Here is a 23,616-nt window from a genome sequence, read left to right as displayed (position 1 = left end):
GTGACCATGAAGCAGTTGAATTTAACATCCTCAGGGCAATCAGGAGGAAGTATTCCAAGCTCACGACCCTAGACTTTATGTGTGCAGATTTTGATCGCTTCAGGGATCTGCTAGCCAAAGTGTCGTGGGACAAAGCCCTGGAGGGAAGAGGGACCCAGGACAGCTGGTCAGTATTCAAGGACCACCTCCTCTGTGTCCAGGAGCTCTGTGTACCAACAAAGAGAAAAGCAGGTAAGAATGCTAGGAGGCCTGCCTGGATGGGCAAGGAGCTACTGGACACACTATTACTTAAAAGGAAACTCTACAGGAAGTGGAGGGAAGGACAGGTAGAACAGGGGGAATATAAGGAAGCTGCCCGAGCAGCAAGAGTCCTGGTCAGGAAAGCCAAAGCAGAGTTTGAGTTGAATCTAGCCAGGGAGATTAAAGGGAATACTAAGAACTTTTACAGGTATATTAATGGGAAGAAGAAGACTAGGGAAGGTGTGGGCCCCCTCAGAAAAGAAAATGGTGACATGGTCACATGTGATGAGGAAAAGGCTGAGGTACTTAATAACTTCTTTACCTCAGTCTTCACTGCAAGGGCCTCTAGCCACACTCCTGATGTTATGGAAGTCAAAGCCAGGGACGGGGAGGAAGAACTGCCCGTTGTAAGTGCAGATCAGGTTCGTGATCATCTAAAGAACCTGAAAGTGTTCAAGTCCATGGGACCCGATGGGTTACACCCACGGGTACTGAGAGAACTGGCAGATGAGGTTGCTAAACCCCTCTCTATTATATTTCAAAAGTCCTGGCAGTCTGGTGAAGTCCCCACAGACTGGAAAAGGGGAAACATTGCCCCCATCTTCAAAAAGGGCAAGAAGGAGGAACCAGGGAACTACAGGCCAGTCAGTCTCACCTCTGTGCCTGGAAAGATCATGGAACAGATCCTCCTGGAGTCACTACTCGCTCAAAAGAATAGTGAAGAGGTGATTTGGAACAGTCAGCATGGCTTTGCCAAGGGCAAATCCTGCCTGACCAACCTGGTGGCCTTCTATGAGCAGGTGACAAAATTAATAGATGAGGGGCGAGCAACTGATGTCATTTACCTGGACCTGAGCAAAGCCTTTGACACTGTCCCACACCACATCCTGGTCTCCAAACTGGTGACACATGGGTTTGATGGGTGGACCACTAGATGGATAAGGAACTGGCTTGATGGCCGCACCCAAAGAGTGGCTGTCAATGGCTCCATGTCCCAGTGGAGGCCAGTGACAAGTGGAGTCCCTCAGGGATCAGTCCTGGGACCTGTCTTATTCAACATCTTTGTGGGGGACATGGACAGTGGCATTGAGTGCACCCTCAGCAAGTTTGCTGATGACACCAAGCTGTGTGGTGCAGCAGACACGCTGGAGGGAAGGGAGGCCATCCAGAGGGACCTTGACAGGCTGGAGAGGTGGGCACAAGCCAACCTCATGAAGTTCAATAAGAGCAAGTGCAGGGTCCTGCATCTGGGTCGAGGCAATCCCAGGCACAAATACAGGCTGGGCAGTGACTGGCTGGAGGGTAGCCCTGAGGAGAGAGTCTTGGGGGTGCTGGTGGACAAAAAGCTCAACATGAGCTCTCAGTGTGCACTTGCAGCCCGCAAAGCCAATCAGATCCTGGGCTGCATCAGGAGAAATGTGGCTAGCAGGTCGAGGGAGGTGATCCTCCCCCTCTACTCAGCCCTGGTGAGACCCCACCTGGAGTACTGTGTCCAGTTCTGGAGCCCCTATTACAAGAGGGATGTGGAGGTGCTGGAACGTGTCCAGAGAAGGGCCACGAGGATGATCAGAGGGCTGGAGCACCTCTCCTATGAGGACAGACTGAAGGAGTTGGGGCTGTACAGTCTGCAGAAGAGAAGGCTCCGAGGAGACCTAATTGTCGCCTTCCAGTATCTGAAGGGGGCCTACAGGAAGGCTGGGGAAGGACTTCTCAGGATCTCAGGTAGTGATAGGACTAGGGGGAATGGAATGAAGCTGGAGGTGGGGAGATTCAGGCTGGATGTGAGGAGGAGGTTCTTCACCATGAGAGTGGTGAAACCCTGGAATGTGTTGTCCAGGGAGGTGGTCGAGGCCCCGTCCCTGGGGGTGTTTAAGAGCAGGCTGGATGAGGCTCTGTCCAGCCTGATCTAGTGTGGGGTGTCCCTGCCCATGGCAGGGGGGTTCGAACTAGATGATCCTTGTGGTCCCTTCCAACCCTGAATGAAACTATGAAACTAAGTCCAGCCCAGTGGGTGGACACAGGAAATTAGGTTATTTCCTACCATGATCCCTTGCACCACTATAAGTTTTACGGCGGGGTCTGGCACTTCCTCTTTCCATCCTCCTCGCCAGCTGGTAACTGGGGGAGAGATCTCCCGGCCATGGGCCTGGTTAGGCCCAAGGCCACAGGGGGATGGGCAGTCTCAGATATGGCCAGCTGAGACTAGCCTAGCAGTGGGGGGGGGAAGGAGGAGCCCTGGGGGTTTGGGTGCACCCTCAGGTGGGGATGGGATCTGCCCCAACCCATTACATTTTGGCGCTCAACGTGGGGCTGGCTGTTGTGCCCACTCTGCAGATTGATTGCAAAGGATGGAGATCTTAAATTTAGTTCTGGGCGTCGGTTTGGGTTTGGCAGTTGGGGGCTCAAGTGATGTTGCCGGGGCGACCGTGTAAGTTCTTGTGGATTGTGGGGGGATAACTGGTGCGCTGCTGGTGGCACGGACCTTCTCCTGCTATTTCAAGCAGGGGTGGTTCTCGACCATCGGCATCGGGGTACAGCTTGAGAACGCGGAACCTGCCCTTCCTCCGCGGCGGGAAGCGAAGTGGGGGAGGGGCAGCGGTGAGCAGATCAGAGTCAGGTCCGTTCTCACTGCGGGGATAGAGCCAGCCGCTGCGAGCGGGCGAGTCAGCTCGCGAAACCCTGGGGGGCCGACGGGGACTCCAGCTGGAAAGCCGTTTTCAAGGGCTCTGAGAACGCGTGTATGGCTTTCACTGGAGAAGCCGTTTGAGTGTCCGAGGGGTGGAGGTGATTTTGATTCTGTGCCGCGGCAGTAGAGGTGGACGGAGCCCAGCTGTGTGCCGAGCGGCAGCAGTGGACCCGGCCATGCGCTCGGGCTGTGGTGGGGCCGGCCCTAGTCTCTTCCCCGACTTTTTCGGACGAGTTCCGAAAATGGCGCCGAGCACCTGGCTCCACCTCCCTTCTTCTCAATGAGCTGTGGTGCAGCCCCTCCCTTTCTGGGGGCGGGGGTGTGCAGCCGGATGCTGTCATGCCTCGGTACGGGTACGCCTAGTGGGGGGGCGGAGTACCTCGGACGTGCATCCGTGTAGTTTTGGACCGCAGTTGGAAGCAGTTGATTGCGGCACCCTGGATGGATTGAAAAAGGCAGTCGTGAGTTGGATTGTTTCGACTGGCCTGCCCCAGGGGTGAAGAATATGCCGCCGAGTGAACATAGGTGAAAAGTAAAGGCTTGGCTGAGAAGTTGTGAGGCTTTTCCAGGTGACCAGGATGCCCAACGAATCCATGGAGAACTTGCACCACAGGAGAATGAGCTCTGCATCGCCGGGAGGTTCCATTGGATGAAGGAATAAGAACTGGAATGGACAGACACTAGAGCCTGACTGAGAGACTGTTTGAGTGGACGCCCAGATGAAGACACGGACTTCGCCAGACATGTCATCAGTTTTCTGATTTGATGATGTGTTTGGGTGCAGGGATTATGGTATGAAATAAGGGGTGGCTCCTGTCGTAGTTTGGGCTGGGTGTCCTCTGCTACAGGGGTGTTTCCTGTGTCCAGAAGTCCAGCCCAGTGGGTGGACACAGGAAATTAGGTTATTTCCTACCATGATCCCTTGCACCACTATAAGTTTTACGGCGGGGTCTGGCACTTCCTCTTTCCATCCTCCACGCCACCTGGTAACTGGGGGAGAGATCTCCCGGCCATGGGCCTGGTTAAGCCCAAGGCCACAGGGGGATAGGCAGTCTCAGATCTGGCCAGCTGAGACTAGCCTAGCAGTGGGAGGGGGAATGTTAAGGGTTGGAATGGTAAGGCCAAAAAGGCTCCTCCCTCCCCCCTGTAAAGTAAAGGGAAAGAAAATTGCTGAATTAGCAAAGCAAAGCAATGGGTGCTGTATATTTAGAAATCAGGGAAACGCAGGGAAATATCTACAGAATTTACAATATTTACAATATATACAAAAATATACAATAAAGTAGCACAGAAATGAGAGTTCCCCCCCCCTCTGCTGATGGGGTTCCCCACCTCTGCTCCCCCTTCTCTCCCCCTTTCCCCAGAGAGGGTTAGAAAAGAGGGAAAAGAGAAAAAAATTAGAAGCTGTTTTGTGTTAATTGGAAAGCAGTTAATACAGGGCTTGCAGCTTATCAGTTTCAAGGTCAAGCACTGGCCGAAAGCCCAGGAACAGCGAGCTGCTGCTTCCGAAGGAGGGGAAGACAGAATGACTGCAAAAGTGCAGGAATTCCCAGGAAACACTGCTGCACTCCCACTTCAGAAGGTGCTTCCTCCCACTTTACCAATGAAATTAGTTTAGATCCTTCTTTTCGTTTGCAAACATCCGACCACCATATTCCCTTTCTTAAGGGGACAGCCTCAAACGGTCACAGTCCACCAATTCTAAACAATTTCATTGGCCGTTCATATTGTCCATCCAGTCCAAAACGATATTTACAGTTCGGAAGTAAAGTTCATAGTCGATTCCGGCTATGCTCAGATGTAGATGATTCAAAAGTCCAAGAAAATCAGAAAATGAGAAAAATGGAAAAGAGTTCATCGCTTTGCCGACGAAGAGAAGAAGAGGGAAACAGGGAATCTCAGGGTCTCTTAGCTCGGTTCACTGATCCTCTACTATTTACCAGCCAGGTTGCTTATGCTAAATGTTTTTCCCAGTTTTTCAAAGATCCACCCCCCATGGCTTTAAGAGTGGTCTTCAACAAACCGTTGTAGCGTTCAATCTTCCCTGAAGCTGGTGCATAGTAGGGAATGTGGAATATCCACTCAATACCGTGCTCTTTTGCCCAGTTCTTTACAAGGTTGTTCTTCAAATCAGTTCCGTTGTCTGACTCAATCCTCTCTGGAGTTCCGTGTCTCCAGAGGATCTGTCTCTCCAGACCGAGAATGGTGTTGCGTGCAGTTGCATGTGGAACTGGATAAGTTTCCAACCATCCAGTGTTTGCCTCTACCATAGTAAGCACGTACTGCTTACAAGAACGAGAACGTGGTAGAGTGATGTAGTCAATCTGCCAAGCTTCACCATACTTGTACTTGGACCATCTGTCACCATACCACAAGGGCTTAAGTTGTTTTCCCTGCTTAATAGCAGCACAAATGTCACAGTCATGGATGACTTGTGTGATAGCATCCATGGAAATGTCTATGGATCTGTCACGAGCCCATTGGTATGTTGCATCTCTGCCTTGATGTCCCGACGAATCATGAGCCCACCGAGCTAAGAATATCTCACCTCGGTGTTTCCAGTCGAGATCAGGATTAGAGTCCATGTCTACTTGAGAAACTCTTGCAGCTAGATCTGCCTGATGGTTGTGTTGCTGTTCCTCAGTAGCTTTGCTCTTAGGAATGTGAGCATCGATGTGTCTCACCTTCACTGGAATTCTCTCGACTCGATCAGCAATGTCCTGCCACAGGTCTGCTGCCCAAATGGGTTTTCCTTTCCTCTGCCAACCACTCTTCTTCCAGTTCTTTAGCCAACCCCATAGAGCATTGGCTACCATCCATGAGTCGGTGTAGAGATAAAGCTTTGGCCATCTGTCACGTTCAGCCACGTCGAGAGCTAGCTGGACAGCTTTTACCTCTGCGAACTGACTGGACTCTACTTCTCCATTCTTTGGCTCTGCAACTCGGCGTGTTGGACTCCACACTGCTGACTTCCACCTTCGCTTGTTTCCAACAAGACGACAGGAACCGTCTGTGAACAAAGCATATTTCTTTTCATCATCAGAAAGGTCATTGTAAGGAGGAGCTTCCTCAGCACGAGTTACTTTCTCCTCTGGAGGTTTAGCACAGTTGATACCTTCAGGCCAACTTGAGATCACCTCCACTAGACCAGGTCTTTCAAGATTTCCCATTCAAGCTCTCTGTGTTATCAGAGCCATCCACTTAGACCATGTTGAGTCGGTTGCATGACGTGGTGTGGAACCTTTGCCTTTGAACATCCAATTAAAATCTGGTAATCTGGGAGCTAAGAGAAGAAGTTGTGATTCAGTTCCAATCACTTCAGAAGATGCTTTTACTCCTTCATAGGCAGCTAAAATTTCTTTCTCTGTTGGAGTATAATTAGCCTCTGAACCTCTGTAACCTCGACTCCAGAAACCAAGTGGTTGTCCACGTGTCTCACCTGGAGCTTTTTGCCACAAGCACCAGGTTGGACCATTGTCACTTGCAGCCGTGTACAAAATGTTCTTAATGTCTGGACCATCTAGGACAGGTCCCAGACCCACTGCTTGAACTGCCTCTTGCTTTATCTGGTCAAAGGCTGCTTGATGTTCAGGTCCCCAGTGGAAATGGTTTCTCTTTCGAGTCACATCATACAGAGGTTTCACAATCTGTATCCAGGAATGTGCAGTCTCCAAAATCCCACTATCCCCAAGAAACGTAAGGTCTCTTGATTGTTTGTGGGACTCGCCATGGTAGAGACTCTATCTACCACATCACAGTATCACAGTATCACAGTATCACTTAGGTTGGAAAGGACCTCGAGGATCATCGAGTCCAACCTGACACCGCAGACCCCATGACTAGACCATGGCACCAAGTGCCACGTCCAATCTCCCCTTGAACGCCTCCAGGGTCGATGACTCAACCACCTCCCTGGGCAACCGGTTCCAATGCCGAATGACTCGCTTGGTGAAGAACTTCCTCCTCACCTCGAGTCTGAACCTCCCCTGGCGCAGCTTGAGACTGTGTCCCCTCGTTCTGGTGCTGGTTGCCTGGGAGAAGAGGCCAACCCCCTCCTGGCTACAACCACCCTTCAGGTAGTTGTAGAGGGCAATGAGGTCACCCCTGAGCCTCCTCTTCTCCAGGCTAAACAATCCCAGCTCCCTCAGCCTCTCCTCATAGGGCTTGTGTTCAAGGCCTCTCACCAGCCTTGTTGCCCTTCTCTGGACACGCTCAAGTGTTTCGATGTCCATCTTAAACTGAGGGGCCCAGAACTGGACACAGTACTCAAGGTGCGGCCTAACCAGAGCAGAGTACAGGGGCACTATGACCTCCCTGCTCCTGCTGGCCTCACTATTCCTAATGCAGGCCAGGATGCTATTGGCCCTCCTGGCCACATGGGCACATTGCTGGCTCATATTCAGGTGGCTGTGGATCAGCACCCCCAGGTCCCTCTCTGTTTGGGAGCTCTCCAGCCACTCCGACCCCAGCCTATAGCTCTGCATGGCATTGCCGTAGCCAAAGTGCAGCACTCGGCACTTGGACTTGTTGAATGCCATCCCATTGGACTCTGCCCATCTGTCCAGTCGGTCGAGGTCCCTCTGCAGAGCCTTTCCACCCTCTAACTGACTAACATCTGCCCCTATCTTTGTGTCATCTGCAAACTTGCTGATGACTGACTCTACCCCTTCATCCAGATCATCAACGAATATGTTGAAGAGGACAGGGCCCAGCACTGATCCCTGGGGGACACCACTGGTGACTGGCCTCCAGCTGGATGCGGCACCGTTCACGACCACTCTCTGGGCCCGGCCCTCCAGCCAGTTCCTAACCCAGCACAGAGTGTAGTGGTCCAAGCCACGGGCTGACAACTTAGTCAGCAGTTTGCTGTGGGGGACGGTGTCAAAGGCCTTGCTGAAGTCCAGGTAGACCACATCCACAGGCCTCCCCACATCCACCAGGCGGGTCACCTGATCATAGAAAGAGATCAGGTTGGAGAGGCAGGATCTGCCCTTCCTGAATCCATGTTGGCTGGACCTGAGCCCTTGGCCATCCTTCAGGTGTGCAGTTATTGCCGCCAGGATAATCTGCTCCATTACTTTCCCTGGCACTGAGGTCAGGCTGACCGGCCTGTAGTTTCCAGGTTCCTCTATCTGACCCTTCTTGTGGATGGGGAGCACGTTGGCCAGTTTCCAGTCATCTGGGACCTCACCGGTGCGCCAGGACTGGAGGAAAATGATGGAGAGTGGCCTAGCTAGCACATCCGCCAACTCTCTCAGCACCCTAGGACGGATCCCATCCGGTCCCATGGACTTGTGAATATCCAAGTGGCTCAGCAGGTCCGGAACTAACTCCTCATGGATTTCCAGGGTATTACACTGCTCCCCGACCCCATCGCCCAGCTCCGGAGGCCACTCGTCCTGAACTCCTGCCTTGCTGTTAAAAATTGAGGCAAAGAAGGTGTTCAGGACCTCAGCCTTTTTCTCATCTTCAGTCACTATGTTCCCCTCCAGGTCCACAAGGGAGTGCATCCACTGGAATGTGTCGCCGTCCATCCTGTCACCGTACTCCCAGAAACTGAATCTCTGTGGCAGGTCCTTTCACCTTGTCCTGTTTGATGGCAAAACCTGCATTCAGAAGAATGTCAATGATTTTGTTAAATTTCTCGAAGACTTCCTCAGCAGTTTTACCCCAGACGATGATATCATTGATGAACTGGATGTGTTCTGGAGCACTGCCTTTCTCCAGAGCATCGTGGATCACTGCATGACAGATGCTTGAGCTGTGGATCCAGCCCATTGGCAGCCTGTTGAAGGTGTACTGGATTCCTCTCCAGGTGAAAGCAAACTGAGGCCTGCATTCCTCTGCTATGGGAATAGAGAAAAATGCATTAGCAATGTCTATGGTAGCATACCATTTGGCCTCTTTGGATTCCAGCTCATACTGTAGCTCCATCATGTCCGGTACTACCGCACTCATAGGTGGTGTTACTTCATTTAGGGCTCTGTAGTCTACCGTCAGACGCCAGTCTCCATTCTGCTTCTGCACAGGCCACACTGGACTGTTGAAAGGGGAATGAGTTTTGCTGACGACTTTCTGACTCTCCAACTGATGAATCAGATTCTGAATGGGCAAGAAAGAGTCACGGTTGCTTCTGTATTGTCTGTGATGCACAGTCTGAGAAGCAACCGGCAGTTTAATGTCCTGTATCTTATGATGTCCCACAACTGCAGATTCATCAGAAAGCTAAGGTGTAGCAGACAGCTTCAATTTTTGTCCATCAATCTCTACTGAAGCTACTCCAAAAGCCCATTTGTAACCTCTAGGGTCTTTGAAACGCCCTTCTCTCAGAAAATCAATTCCCAAAATACAAGGTGCATCAGGTCCGGTCACAACTGTATGCTTCCTCCATTGATTACCAGTTAAACTTATATTAACCTCTACCTTACTTAACTCTTGAGATCCACCAGTGACTCCCAGAATGGTTATAGACTCTGATCCCTGATAATTTGATGGTATTATGGTGCACTGAGCTCCTGTGTCAACCAAGGCCCTGTACTTCCGAAATTGTGAAGTACCAGGCCACTGGATGTACACATCCCAATAGATTCTATTATCTCTGTTATCCCTCTCCTCCCCGTGGCGGGAGGCAGGGCGCCCCTAGTTATGGGGAACATGCCAACATGTGCATTGCCACACAGTGTGCAGTGTTATAACTTTGCATGTTATAAGTGGAGCCACTGTTGGAGCTACTAGGGTTGTTCTGGGGAACTGTGGAAGTAACAGCTACCCTTCTGGTATTGCTACCTCGGGTTCTGCAACTTTGCAATTCCCTCAGTCTCCTGAAAAGATTAGAAGTTGGTTGGCCATCCCAGCGGTTCATGTTCTCACCAAACTGATCACGCAGAGTTATCCAAATAGTTCTACGTGATTGCCTTGGTGGTCTGTTTTGATTTGATCTGTTTTGGAATGACCTCCTTGGAGGACGTGTATTCCTCACAGATGAAACTTGTACCCACCTGGAGGAAGAATTGAAATTATCCTTCTGTGCCAATTGGTATATGGAATCTTTCAGATCCTTCATGCAACTCTCAGTTTTTCCAGACAAATTTTCAATGGCTGAAACCAAGGAACCACGTGTCATGCTATCCTCCAATTGTCTCATTTGATCACTGAATTGGCCAACCGTAGGGGAAGCTCCACCATAATTTCTTGACACAATTCTGCTTGCCAGAATGTTTGTATAATTAGAAGGAGCAAGTTTGATGATCTTTTCAGCAAGACCAATACCCACAGGAATGTCATCAGGATTCAGAGTTTCATGTTCACCATAGAGTAGCTCTCTAACAGCAAATTCTCTCAAGCGCTTAATTCCCTCATCTATGGTAGTCCAGGGTTTAGGATTCCATGGAAGAGAAGATCATCTCGGGAAGGGTATCTCAGGGCAACCGCCATTAAAAGGCGTATCCACAGATTAACCTTACCGAGAACCCTGCCTAGATGTCTATCTATTCCATTATTCCTTGAGAGAGTTCCTAACTGAGCTGCTGACTTGTCTCCAACTGTTAGAGCTGGAGCACCTGTATCACAGCACCTACTAAGCCAAGCTAGAACTGGCTCCTTATCTGCCCTGGTGTAATCTTTATGGACATTTCACAATTCCTCACGCGGCGAGTAACATTCTAAAATATTTTGAAAGAATAGAATAGAATAAACCAGGTTGGAAGAGACCTTCAAGATCATCGCGTCCAACCTATCACCCAACACCACCTAATCAACTAACCCATGTAACCAAGCACCCTGTCAAGTCTCGTCCTGAACACCTCCCGTGACAGCGACTCCACCACCTCCCCGGGCAGTCCATTCCAATGGGCAATCACTCTCTCTGTGTAAAACTTCCTCCTGACCTCCAGCCTGAACTTCCCCTGGCGCAGCCTCAAACTGTGTCCTCTTGTTCTGGTGCTGGCTGCCTGGGAGAAGAAACCAACCTCTGCCTGTTTACAACCCCCCTTCAGGTAGTTGTAGAGAGCAATAAGGTCACCCCTTTGTCTCCTCCTCTCCAGGCTAAGCAGCCCCAGCTCCCTCAGTCTCTCCTCATAGGGCTTGTGTTCCAAGCCCCTCACTAACTTCGTTGCCCTTCTCTGGACTCGTTCCAGCAAGTCAACATCCTTCCTAAACTGAGGGGCCCAGAACTGGACACAGTACTCGAGGTGTGGCCTAACCAGTGCAGTGTACAGGGGCAGAATGACCTCCCTGCTCCTGCTGGCCACACTGTTCTTAATGCAGGCCAGGATGCCATTGGCCCTCTTGGCTGCCTGGGCACACTGCAGGCTCATGTTCATCCTACCATCAACCAGCACCCCCAGGTCCCTCTCTGCCTGGCTGCTCTCCAGCCACTCTGACCCCAGCCTGTAGCACTGCATGGGGTTGTTGTGGCCAATGTGCAGAACCCGGCACTTGGATGCGTTAAATCTCATGCCGTTGGACTCTGCCCATCTGTCCAGCCTGTCGAGGTCTCTCTGCAGAGCCTCTCTACCCTCTAGCAGATCAACTCCTGCCCCCAGCTTGGTGTCATCAGGAAATTTACTGATGATAGACTCAATGCCCTCATCCAGATCATCAATAAAGATGTTAAAGAGGATGGGGCCCAGCACTGATCCCTGGGGGACTCCACTACTGGCTGGCCGCCAGCTGGATGTGACACCATTCACCACCACTCTCTGGGTTCGACCATCCAGCCAGTTTCTAACCCAGCTCAGAGTGCTGCTGTCCAAGCCATGGGCTGACAGCTTGGCCGGGAGTTTGCTATGGGGGACGGTGTCAAAGGCCTTGCTGAGGTCCAGGTAAACTACATCCACAGGCCTCCCCACATCCACCAGGCGGGTCACCTGATCATAGAAGGAGATCAGGTTGGTCAGGCAGGACCTGCCCTTCCTAAATCCATGTTGGCTGAGCCTGATCCCTTGGCCATCCTCTAAGTGCTGTGTTAATGCACTCAGGATGACCTGTTCCATGATCTTGCCTGGCAGTGACGTCAGGCTGACAGGCCTATAATTCCCTGGCTCATCTAACCGGCCCTTCTTGTGGATGGGCACCACGTTGGCCAGCTTCCAGTCCTCTGGGACATCTCCAGTGAGCCAGGACTGCTGAAAAATGATGGAGAGCGGCTTGGCCAGCTCCTCTGACAGCTCCCTCAACACCCTAGGATGGATCCCATCTGGTCCCATGGACTTGTGGGGATCCAGGCGGCTGAGCAGATCACCAACTATCCCATTTTGGAACAGTGGAAAACTATGCTGCTCCCTGGCTCCTTCCTGCCAGCTCTGCAGGCCAGCTGTCTGGAAGACATTCTGTCCTGCTAGTAAAAATTGAGGCAAAGAAGGTGTTAAGTATCTCTGCCTTTTCCTCATCCCTTATCACAACGTTCCCCTCCGTGTCCACCAAGGAGTGGAGGTTGTCTCTGCCCTTCCTCTTGCTATTAATGTATTTATAGAAGGACTTTTTGTTGTCCTTCACAGCAGAGGCCAGACTAAGCTCCAAATGCTCTTTTGCCTCCCTAATTTTCTTCCTGCAAGACCTAGCAACATCCTTAAATTTTTCACGGGTTGCCTCCCCTCTCTTCCAAAGGTGATACACCCTCTTTTTTTCCCTTAGTTCCATTAAAAGTTCTTTAACCATCCAGGCTGGCCGTCTGCCCCGGCGGCTCATCTTCCGGCACATTGGCACAGCCTGTCCCTGAGCCTTCAACAGTTCTTCCTTGAAGTAGGACCAGCTCTCCTGGACCCCTTTGTTTTTAAGGGCTTTATCCCAAGGAACCCTCTGAATTAGTTCCTTGAGTAGCCTGAAGTCCGCCCTCCGGAAATCCAGAGTGGAGGGCTTCTTGCTACCCCTCTTAGCTTGACCAAATAATGAGAATTCAATTATCTCGTGGTCACTGGCCCCTAAGCACCCTCCGACCACCACATCACCCACCAGCCCTTCCCTATTGGTGAAGAGGAAGTCAAGCATAGCATTACCCCTGGTAGGCTCTCGCAGCACCTGGGATAAGAAGCTGTCCTCCATGCATTCTAAGAACCTCCTAGATTGCCACTTCTCTGCTATGTTAAGATCCCAGCAGATATCAGGCAAGTTGAAGTCACCCATGAGAACAAGGTCAGGCGATCTTGAGACAGCCTTAAGCTGCCTATAGAATGCTTCATCAACATCCTCCTCCTGGTTGGGTGGTCTATAACAGACTCCAACCAGGATGTCAGCCCTGTTGGCCTTCCTTCTAATTCTCACCCACAGGCACTCAACCCGATCGTCCCTGATCTCCGTCTCAATGGCATCTAGTGCCTCCCTGACATACAGGGCCACCCCTCCACCCCTTCTTCCTTGCCTGTCTCTCCTGAAGAGCCTGTAGCCATCAATTGCAGCACTCCAATCATGTGAGTTGTCCCACCACGTCTCTGTGATGGCAACTACATCATAACTTTCCTGCTGCAGCAAGGCTTCCAGCTCCTCTTGTTTGTTGCCCATGCTTCGTGCATTAGTGTACATGCACTTCATCCGGGCTGCTGGTTTCACCTCTGGCTCTGGCTTATCACCCCCAGACTCCAGCCTGGGGGGACTGGTTTCAACCCCTTCCCCCTTCGAAACTAGTTTAAAGCCCTATCTATGAGACCTGCCAATTCCCTCCCCAGAATCTTTTTCCCTTTGAGGGATAGGCCATTCTCGTACACTCTGATCTTACCCCTCCTCTGGGACAGATGTGCTCCATCTGTTGCCAGCTGGCCTGGTGCAGCAGAAAGTTTTTCAAGATCAAAAAACCCAAAATTCTTTTGCCTGCACCAGCCTCTAAGCCACTTGTTGACTTCAGCTGCTGACCTGTTCCTTATGGTATTCCCTCCTGCAACTAAGGGTATAGACGAAAAAATTATTTGTGCCCCTGATCCCTCAACCAGATCTCCCAGGGCCCTGAAGTCATCTTTGATAGCCCTGGGAGTTCTGGTTGCAACATCATCATTCCCTAACTGCATAACTATCAAGGGATAATAGTCAGAGGGCTGCACCATACCAGGCAGTCTTCTGGTAACATCTCCAACCATGGCTCCTGGAAGACAACAAACCTCCCTGTGAGTAGGGTCTGGCCGACATATGGGGCCCTCTGTTCCCCTCAGGAGGGAATCGCCAATAACAATTACCCTCCTCTTTTTTTTAAGGGAGCAAGTCCTGATGCCGGGGGAAGGCTGTTTAAGCTTAGGCTGTTTCACCTTAGGTCGTTTCACCTTAGGCTGTTTTGCCACAGGGAAAACCCCAGATGGCGTGCCCTCCGATATCAGAATCACCTCACCCTCAACCTCCAATGCCCCGTACTTGTTTTCCAAGGGCAGTGGGGGGGGTTAGGGGGGGCAAGGAGGTTTAACCTTGCATCTTTTGATAGGAACCTGCATCCATTCCCCTCTTCTTTTTGGATAACTGGCCTCTGCTGGGGGGGCCTGCAGAGCCTGGTTACTCAGGCTCGTCACCCTTCTGCAATTGCATACATCTCTAAATCTAGCAACCTTATCCTTCAGTCCAGCCACCAGGTTAAGCAGACAGTCGATCTGCTCACACCTAAAGCAGGAGCCGTCCCCTCTACCCTGCATCTCAAGTGCCAGGCTCCAGCACTGTCTGCAGCTAGATGCCTGCACACCTACCTCTCTCTTATGACACCTACCTATCTGCTTATATTCCCCCTCAGTCTGAGTCGAGACTGACTTTTTAAAGGAGTTATTGCGGCGAGTTACCACCATGGCTAGCCCTGCCCACGGAACCTACTGGAGAATGTTTTTTTTTTTTAAAAAAGTGTGGCGGCGCACGCGTCCGAGCAAGAAGCCGGGCTGAAACGGAACCGGCCGCGAGCTGCAGCGGGCTTTGAAACTGCTGTGGCACGCAGGGACCCAAACGATCCCGAACACGTGGAGAATCGGTGAGAGCCGATTCCTGCCGAGCGCAGAGGCTGTGTGCGGGTCCTTCAGGTCAAAAACAGCAGCAGTCCGTGCTTTTCCGAGGCTTCTGGTCTCGATGTGTGTCCCCGATGGAGCTCACCACTGAAACGGAAGCTGCCGCGAGCTGCCGCGGGCTTTGAAACTGCCGCGGCATGCAGGGACCCGAACGATCCCGAACATGTGGAGAATCGGTGAGAGCCGATTCCTGCCGAGCGCAGAGGCTGTGTGCGGGTCCTTCAGGTCAAAAACAGCAGCAGTCCGTGCTTTTCCGAGGCTTCTGGTCTCGATGTGTGTCCCCGATGGAGCTCACCGCTGAAATGGAAGCTGCCGCGAGCTGCCGCGGGCTTTGAAACTGCCGCGGCACGCAGGGACCTGAACGATCCCGAACACGTGGAGAATCGGTGAGAGCCGATTCCTGCCGAGCGCAGAGGCTGTGTGCGGGTCCTTCAGGTCAAAAACAGCAGCAGTCCGTGCTTTTCCGAGGCTTCTGGTCTCGATGTGTGTCCCCGATGGAGCTCACCGCTGAAATGGAAGCTGCCACGAGCTGCCGCGGGCTTTGAAACTTTGATTAATATTTGATATTTAATATATATTATATATTTAATATTTAATATTAATATTTGAAACTTTGAAATATCATTGTGGCCGGTTGACGTTGCCCCCTTAAGAAAGGGAATATGGTGGACGGAAGTTGGTAAACGGAAGGAATAGTCTAAACTAATTTCATTGGATGAGTGGGAGGAAGCACTTCAGAGCTGGGACTATACTGGACATTTCCAGCACTTCTCAGTCAGTCTTGCTTCCGCCTCTTCTTCAGGCAACAGCTTTCTGTCCTGGGCTTTCTGCCAAGGCTTCGGCCTTGAGGCCGATAAGATACCAGGCCTGTATATTAACTCTTTTCCAATTAACACAAAACTGCTTTTAACTTCTTTCTTTCGCTTTCTCTCTCTTCTAACCTGATCTGGGGAAAGGGGGGGAAGAGAGGGGAGAGCGGAGGTGGGGGACCTCTCTGCCGAGAGGGATTACTCTCATTTCTGTGTTACTCTGTTGTATATCTTTGTATATATTGTAGATATTGTAAATTTGTAAATATCTCCCTGCAAACCCTACATCGCTTTGTAAATATAGCTCCACTGCTTTGCTAATTCAGCTTGCGAGTTTTTTTTCCTTTCCCTTCAATTTTTTTTTTCCCTTTTACTTTACAAAGGGGGAAGGGAGGAGGCTTCTTGGCCTTACCCCTTCCATCCCACCACATTTTTTTATTGGCGCCCAACGTGGGGCAGATAATTAGTTTAATTTATTATTTGATTGATTTAGTGTTTTCCAGCTGAATTAGCAAACATGAAGGTATTGTGGTTTGTGGAGCGATTATTCTTTTCAATTTTTGGGGCTCTGGTTTACAGATATTGTTTGGGTTTGATTTTGGATTACCTGGGCAAATATTTGGTGCGGACAATTTATATGTGGGTTATGTATAGAGTTAAATTATGGTATGGAAAATGTATTAATTTATTATGGCCAGTGAGATACAGGAATGTTACCTCCACCACTCTCCCAATTGAGATAAAGAGTTTTAAGATTCCGCCTGAGGAGACAATAACTTTAGGTGATGCCTGGGATCCAAAGATGATTTATGTGATGTGTATAATTCTGCTGCTGGTGATAACTAATGTGTTTTCTCTGTATTCCTTGTGGCGAGATAAAAAGGTGTCCAGAGCTTGTTTTGTTATTAAAACTAGATCAAAAAGAAAACGCCGTGGCTCTCGATCAGTCCCAGAGTCATCTAGTGATGAGGACTGTGGAGAACCCGTGTCAGTCAAAAAGAAGGCTAAAAAGTTAATTGGTAAAGCAGCTCTAAATGACTTTGCTGATTCTGGCAAGCAGCCAAGGGCATCGGCTGGTATCAACATGGCACCTACTCCTTCTCCCACTCCTTCTCCTTCTTCTTCTCCATCGGCCAGTAATGGAGCAACGTCACTTCCACCCACTCCCTCGGTGGGACCGGAAGTCACTGCCCCAGCAGCTGATTTATCTCAGGACCTGTCAGCTTCCATTAAGGTGGCTGTAAATTCAAACACAGCTCCAGTTAAGATGGCTCCTTTAAAGACTAGAAGTGGAAAGGCCCAAGATGGAGAAGAAGAGGTGGAGACTGATCCTGGTGAGGGGCCCTCTACTCTAAAAGATCCTGCTCAGGAGGAAGAGAAGGTTTGTTTTAAAGATCTAGCTAACCTAGTGAGATCAAAGCAGGATAGGGATGAAGCTAGGAAAGCAGCTGGCAAAGGTGGTTCTCAGCTTAAAGAGATCCTTAGGAGAATGACAGCAGGATTTTATGGGCAAAGAATTCAGGGAGATGAAGATGAAGATGATATTACGGACTGTTCGTCACCACGGGAGGAATTGCGAAATGTCCGTAAAGATTTCACCAGGGCAGATAAGGAACCAGTTCTAGCTTGGCTTAGTAGGTGTTATGATACAGGTGCTTCAGCTCTAACAGTTGGAGACAAGTCAGCAGCTCAGTTAGGAACTCTCTCAAGGGACAATGGAATAGATAGACATCTAGGCGAAGCTCTCGGTAAGGTTAATCTTTGGATACGCCTTTTAATAGCGGTTGCCCTGAGATACCCTTCCCGAGATGATCTTCCATGGAATCCTAAACCCTGGACTACCATAGATGAGGGAATTAAGCGCTTGAGAGAATTTGCTGTTAGAGAGCTACTCTATGGTGAACATGAAACTCTGAATCCTGATGACATTCCTGTGGGTATTGGTCTTGCTAAAAAAATCATCAAACTTGCTCCTTCTAATTATGCAAACATTCTGGCAAGCAGAATTGTGTCAAGAAGTTATGGTGGAGCTTCTCCTACGGTTGGCCAATTCAGTGATCAAATGAGACAATTGGAGGATAGTATGACACGTGGTTCTTTGGTTTCAGCCATCAAAACTATGTCTGGTGATATTCAGAATTGCATAAGAGAGTTAAAGGATGAATTTAGAAATTCCATATCCCAATTGGCACAAAGGGATAGTTTCAATTCTTCCTCCAGGTGGGTACAAGTCTCATCTGTGAGGAATACACGTCCTCCAAGGAGGTCATTCCAAAACAGGTCATTCCAAAATAGGTCATTCCAAAACAGACCACCAAGGCAATCACGTAGAACTATTTGGATAACTCTGCGTGATCAGTTTGGTGAGAACATGAACCGCTGGGATGGCCAACCAACTTCTAATCTTTTCAGGAGACTGAGGGAATTGCAAAGTGGCAGAACCCGAGGTAGCAATACCAGAAGGGTAGCTGTTACTTCCACAGTTCCCCAGAACAACTCTTATGGCTCCACCAGTGGCTCCAGTTATAACACGCAAAGTTATAACCCTGCACAATATGTGCAATGCACATGTGCGCATGTTCCCCATAACTAGGGGTGCCCTGCCTCCCGCCAGGGGGAGGAGAGGGATAACAAAGATAACAGAATCTATTGGGATGTGTACATCCAGTGGCCTGGCACTTCACAATTTCGGAAGTACAGGGCCTTGGTTGACACAGGAGCTCAGTGCACCATAATACCATCAAATTATCAGGGATCAGAGTCTATAACTATTCTGGGAGTCACTGGTGGATCTCAAGAGTTAAGTAAGGTAGAGGTTAATATAAGTTTAACTGGAAAACAATGGAGGAAGCATACAGTTGTGACCGGACCTGACGCACCTGGTATTTTGGGAATTGATTTTCTGAGAGAAGGGCGTTTCAAAGACCCTAGAGGTTACAAATGGGCTTTTGGAGTAGCTTCAATAGAAATTGATGGACAAAAATTGAAGCTGTCTGCCAGACCTGAACTTTCTGATGAATCTGCAGTTGTGGGACAACATAAGATACAGGACATTAAATTGCCGGTTGCTTCTCAGACTGTGCATCACAGACAATACAGAACCAACCGTGACTCTTTGTTGCCCATTCAGAATCTGATTCGTCAGTTGGAAAGTCAGAAAGTCGTCAGCAAAACTCATTCACCTTTCAACAGTCCAGTGTGGCCTGTGCGGAAGCAGAATGGAGACTGGCGTCTGACGGTAGACTACCGAGCCCTAAACGAAGTGACACCACCTATGAGTGCAGCAGTACCAGACATGATGGAACTACAGTATGAGCTGGAATCCAAAGAGGCCAAATGGTATGCTACCATAGACATTGCTAATGCATTTTTCTCTATTCCCATAACAGAGGAATGCAGGCCTCAGTTTGCTTTCACCTGGAGAGGAATCCAGTACACTTTCAACAGGCTGCCAATGGGCTGGATCCACAGCTCAAGCATCTGTCATGCAGTGATCCACGATGCTCTGGAGAAAGGCGGTGCTCCAGAACACATCCAGTTCATCGATGATATCATCGTCTGGGGTAAAACTGCTGAGGAAGTCTTCGAGAAAGGTAACAAAATCATTGACATTCTTCTGGATGCAGGTTTTGCCATCAAAAGAGACAAGGTGAAAGGACCTACCACAGAGATTCAGTTTCTAGGAGTGCGGTGGCAGGATGGACGCCGACACATTCCAGTGGATGTGGTAAATAGAGTCTCTACCATGGCAAGTCCCACAAACAAGCAAGAGACCCTACGTTTCTTGGGGATAGTGGGATTTTGGAGACTGCACATTCCTGGATACAGTCAGATTGTGAAACCTCTGTATGATGTGACTCGAAAGAGAAACCATTTCCACTGGGGACCTGAACAACAAGCAGCCTTTGACCAGATAAAGCAAGAGGTAATTCAAGCAATGGGTCTGGGACCTGTCCGAGATGGTCCAGACATTAAGAACATTTTGTACACGGCTGCAAGTGACAATGGTCCAACCTGGTGCTTGTGGCAAAAAGCTCCAGGTGAGACACGTGGACGACCTCTTGATTTCTGGAGTCGAGGTTACAGAGGTTCAGAGGCTAATTACACTCCAACAGAGAAAGAAATTCTAGCTGCCTATGAAGGAGTAAAAGCATCTTCTGAAGTGATTGGAACTGAATCACAACTTCTCTTAGCTCCCAGATTACCAGTTTTGAATTGGATGTTCAAAGGCAAAGGTTCCACACCACATCATGCTACAGACTCAACCTGGTCTAAGTGGATGGCTCTGATAACACAGAGAGCTTGAATGGGAAATCTTGAAAGACCTGGTCTAGTGGAGGTGATCTCAAGTTGGCCTGAAGGCATCAACTGTGCTAAACCTCCAGAGGAGAAAGTAACTCGTGCTGAGGAAGCTCCTCCTTACAATGACCTTTCTGATGATGAAAAGAAATATGCTTTGTTCACAGACGGTTCCTGTCGTCTTGTTGGAAACAAGCGAAGGTGGAAGTCTGCAGTGTGGAGTCCAACACGCCGAGTTGCAGAGGCGAAAGATGGAGAAGGAGAATCCAGTCAATTCGCAGAGGTAAAAGCTGTCCAGCTAGCTCTCGACGTAGCTGAACGTGAGAGATGGCCAAAGCTTTATCTCTACACCGACTCATGGATGGTAGCCAATGCTCTATGGGGTTGGCTAAAGAACTGGAAGAAGAGTGGTTGGCAGAGAAAAGGAAAACCCATTTGGGCAGCCAACCTATGGCAGGGCATTGCTGATCGAATCGAGAGAATTCCAGTGAAAGTGAGACACATCGATGCTCACATTCCTAAGAGCAAAGCTACTGAGGAACAGCAACACAACCATCAGGCAGATCTAGCTGCAAGAGTTTCTCAAGTAGACATGGACTCTAATCTTGATCTCGACTGGAAACACCGAGGTGAGATATTCTTAGCTCGGTGGGCTCACGATTCGTCAGGACATCAAGGCAGAGATGCAACATACCAATGGGCTCGTGACAGATCCATAGACATTTCCATGGATGCTATCACGCAAGTCATCCATGACTGTGACATTTGTGCTGCTATTAAGCAGGCAAAACGACTTAAGCCCTTGTGGTATGGTGACAGATGGTCCAAGTACAAGTATGGTGAAGCTTGGCAGATTGACTACATCACTCTACCACGTTCTCGTTCTGGTAAGCAATACGTGCTTACTATGGTAGAGGCAAACACTGGATGGTTGGAAACTTATCCAGTTCCACATGCAACTGCACGCAACACCATTCTCGGTCTGGAGAGACAGATCCTGTGGAGACACGGAACTCCAGAGAGGATTGAGTCAGACAACGGAACTCATTTCAAGAACAACCTTGTAAAGAACTGGGCAAGAGAGCACGGTATTGAGTGGATATTCCATATTCCCTACTATGCACCAGCTTCAGGGAAGATTGAACGCTACAACGGTTTGTTGAAGACCACTCTCAAAGCCATGGGGGGTGGATCTTTGAAAAACTGGGAGAAACATTTAGCACAAGCAACCTGGCTGGTAAATAGTAGAGGTTCAGTGAACCGAGCTGGACCTGCACATTCAGATTTGCTACGGAAAGTAGAAGGTGATAGAGTTCCTGTTGTTAGAGAAAAGAATCTGTTAGGTAAAACTGTTTGGGTATTTTCACCCTCAGGAGAGGCTAAACCTGTCCGAGGGGTGGTTTCAGCTGAAGGTCCGGGTCACACTTATTGGGTAATGCAAGAGAATGGTGAAATTCAGTGTATTCCACAAAGAAATTTAACTTTAGCTGAAAGAGGTTAATTTCAAACTGTTGTATAGCTACATCGCGTCCAAAGGAGGAATCAACGAGGAGTCTACGGTGCACGAACCCTGAGATCCCTGAGAGCCCTGAGTCAACTAAGAGACCCTGAGATTCCCTGTTTCCCTTTTCTTCGCTTCGTCGGCGAAGAAATGAACTGCTTTCCATTTTTTCTCATTTTCTGATTTTCTTGGACTTTTGAATCATCTACATCTGAGCATAGCCGGAATGGACTATGAATTTTACTCACGAACTGTAAATATCGTTTTGGATTGGATAGACAGTATGAACAGCCAATGAAATTGTTTAGAAGGGGTGGACTGTGGCCGGTTGACGTTGCCCCCTTAAGAAAGGGAATATGGTGGACGGAAGTTGGTAAACGGAAGGAATAGTCTAAACTAATTTCATTGGATGAGTGGGAGGAAGCACTTCTGAGCTGGGACTATACTGGACATTTCCAGCACTACTCAGTCAGTCTTGCTTCCGCCTCTTCTTCAGGCAACAGCTTTCTGTCCTGGGCTTTCTGCCAAGGCTTCGGCCTTGAGGCCGATAAGATACCAGGCCTGTATATTAACTCTTTTCCAATTAACACAAAACTGCTTTTAACTTCTTTCTTTCGCTTTCTCTCTCTTCTAACCTGATCTGGGGAAAGGGGGGGAAGAGAGGGGAGAGCGGAGGTGGGGGACCTCTCTGCCGAGAGGGATTACTCTCATTTCTGTGTTACTCTGTTGTATATCTTTGTATATATTGTAGATATTGTAAATTTGTAAATATCTCCCTGCAAACCCTACATCGCTTTGTAAATATAGCTCCACTGCTTTGCTAATTCAGCTTGCGAGTTTTTTTTCCTTTCCCTTCAATTTTTTTTTTCCCTTTTACTTTACAAAGGGGGAAGGGGGGAGGCTTCTTGGCCTTACCCCTTCCATCCCACCACAATCATCTTCCTCTTCTTCTCCCTGTACTTTTTGTCCTAATAATCCTCCTGCCATTTTCTCAAGGATCTCTTTAAGCTGAGAACCACCTTTGCCAGCTCCTTTCCTAGCTTCATCTCTATCCTGCCTTGTTCTCACTAGGTTAGCTAGATCTTTAAAACAAATCTTCTCTTCCTCCTCAGCAGGATTTCTTAGAGTGGAGGGCCCCTCACCAGTATCAGTCTCCAGCTGTTCTTCTCCATCATCTTTGGTCTTTCCACTTCTAGTCTTTAAAACAGCCACCTTAACTGGAGCTGTGTTTGAATTTACAGCCACCTTAATAGAAGCTGACAGCTCCTGAGATAAATCAGCTGCTGGGGCAGTGACTTCCGGTCCCACCGAGAGAGTGGGCGGAAATGACGTTGCTCCATTAATGGCCGGCAGAGAAGAAGGAGGAGGAGAAGGAGTAGGCGCCATGTTGATACCAGCCGCCGCCCTTGGCAGCTTGCCAGAATCAGCAGCAAAGTCATTTAGAGCTGCCTTTCCAATTAACTTCTTAGCTTTCTTTTTAACTGACACAGATTCTCCACACTCCTCATCGCTAGATGTCTCTGGGACTGACCCTGAGCCACGGCGTTTTCTTTTTGATCTAGTTTTAATAACAAAACAAGCTCTGGACACCTTTCTCTCTCGCTGTAAAGAAATCAGGAGATACACGTTAATTATCACTGAGAGCAGGATTATACACATGAAATAAATCACCTTTGGATCCCAGGCATCACCTAAAGTTACTCTCTCCTCAGGCGGAATCCTAAAACCCTTTATCTCAATTGGGAGAGTGGTGGAGGTAACATTTCTGTATCTCGCTGGCCATAATAAATCAATACATTTTTCATACCATAATCTAACTCTATACATAACCCACAGATAAATTGTCCGCACCAAATATTTACCCAGGTAATCCAAAATCAAACCCAAACAATATCTGTAAACCAGAGTCCCAAGAATTGAAAAGAATAATCATTCTACAAACCACAACACCTTCATGTTTACTAATTCAGCTAGAAAACACTAAATCAATCAAGTAATAAATTAAGCTAATTATCTGCCGCACGTTGCGTAAGCCAAGAAAAAAAAAAAAATGTCGAGGGTTGGAAGAGTAAGGCCAAAAAGCCTTTCCCTCCCCTCTGTGAAGTAAAGGGTAAGAAA

This window comes from Melanerpes formicivorus, unplaced genomic scaffold, assembly GCF_026170545.1.
Source record: "Melanerpes formicivorus ecotype bairdi unplaced genomic scaffold, bMelFor1.0.p_v2 SCAF_9, whole genome shotgun sequence".
In the NCBI taxonomy this organism is placed as follows: Eukaryota; Metazoa; Chordata; class Aves; order Piciformes; family Picidae; genus Melanerpes; species Melanerpes formicivorus.
The sequence above is the reverse complement of the archived record's forward strand: the minus strand, read 5'-3'. Positions refer to the sequence as shown.